Source organism: Bubalus kerabau, chromosome 4 (genome assembly GCF_029407905.1).
Source record: "Bubalus kerabau isolate K-KA32 ecotype Philippines breed swamp buffalo chromosome 4, PCC_UOA_SB_1v2, whole genome shotgun sequence".
NCBI classification, from domain to species: Eukaryota; Metazoa; Chordata; class Mammalia; order Artiodactyla; family Bovidae; genus Bubalus; species Bubalus kerabau.
In genome coordinates, this window is record NC_073627.1 from 58,714,998 (window position 1) to 58,716,476 (window position 1,479).

At 47.8% G+C, this 1,479-nt stretch overlaps 1 non-coding gene across 1 annotated transcript; it reads left to right on the plus strand.

Annotated features, from left to right (window-relative positions):
* The first annotated feature begins 1,100 nt into the window (after positions 1–1,100).
* On the plus strand, positions 1,101–1,185 carry LOC129651905 (small nucleolar RNA Z195/SNORD33/SNORD32 family). The gene has a single exon (XR_008714402.1). It is a non-coding gene; the product is annotated as a small nucleolar RNA Z195/SNORD33/SNORD32 family (small nucleolar RNA).
* Positions 1,186–1,479: the final 294 nt, after the last annotated feature.

Sequence of the window (1,479 nt, forward strand, 5' to 3'; positions counted from 1 at the left end):
CAGCAGCATCCCTCTGTCAAAGGCCCTGGGAGGGGCAAAGGGGGTTGAGCAGCACAGGGGAGAGTGAGTCATTTCTCTCCACTGACTGCAAACTCCACACTCACAGCTCACATCTCTCAGGAATCCAGAGTCCTCTTTGCCACAGTGGTGGATATTTTCTTCCTGATGCTCTTTGCCATCATGAAGTGAAGTGAAGTGAATGAAAGTCGCTCAGGCATGTCTGACTCTTTGGGACCCCATGGACTGTAGCCTGCCAGGCTCCTCTGTCCACGGAATTCTCCAGGCAAGAATACTGGAGTGGGTAGCCATTCCCTTCTTTAGAGGATCTTCCCAACCCTGGGATAAAACTCAGGTCTCAGGCATTGCAGGCAGATTCTTTACCATCTGAGCCACGAGTGAAGCCCATCATAAGTCTGCTCGTTTCATCCTACATTATTTATCTGTTCTAGGGGCCTGCAGAGGTGGTGTGGAGTCCACAGCTTGGGGAGGTGGGGAAGATGAATCGGACTGGCCTAGAATCCTGCTTGGGGATGCACCAGTGAGTTTTTGCTTCTGGTCACTATTTTAGGTATTGATTGAAAAACAAAACTGTTAAAAATCTTGTTTTCCTATTTTTTCCTCACATGCATTGATATAGCATTTCTCAGAACACTCTGAAAAGTATAACAGGAACCAACTTCTTTCTTAAAGACCTAAATTAAAATGTAATTTTTGGGAGGGGGATTCAGGATTGGGAACATGTGTACACCCGTGGTGGATTCATGTTGATGTATGGTAAAAACAATACAATATTGTAAAGTAACTAGCCTCCAATTAAAATAAATTTAAATAAAATAAATAAAAAGAAAAAGAAAACCGCAAATGTGAAGAATTTTTCAGTAGAATGAGTTTGGAATAGTGTACAGGGCAGGGGGAGGACTATTAATTCTCAGCCTCTTCTTCAAGGTGGGTGCTCAAAAAAAGTTTGAAATGCTATACCAATCTCTCCCTCCTCATTTTGATTTTTACTGGTCTGAAATTCCCAAGCACACCCTATTCTCGATCAGCAATGAATACCACTGGGATCCTAGGCTGCCAGGCTTCTCAGTCAAGCTCTCCAGGAGGCCAGCGATGAGGAATTTCCCCACGCATGTTCAAGTCTCCGGCTCATGAGATGAGTCCACAGGCACTGCCATCTGCGGCCACCATCCCGCCTGCTTGGCAGGGGCAGCAATGTCTTCGCATGCCCCACTGAGCAAGCCCGCTGTCCTCTGCCCACAGGCATGCTGCTCCCAGGACCACACGAGGCCAGGCTGCTCTGGACTGCCTCGGGGCATTTCAGGGATCCCAGCACTCCATGACAAAAAAGTGGATGATGTTCCTGCTGCTCTCTGAGTCCTGCGTCTGAACCTTATGCAGAAGTTTCCCTACCTAGGGCACCTGGCTCAGGAGGCTGGCTGGAGAACCAGGCAGTTAGAGTCACCCTGGAGGAGTAGAGGA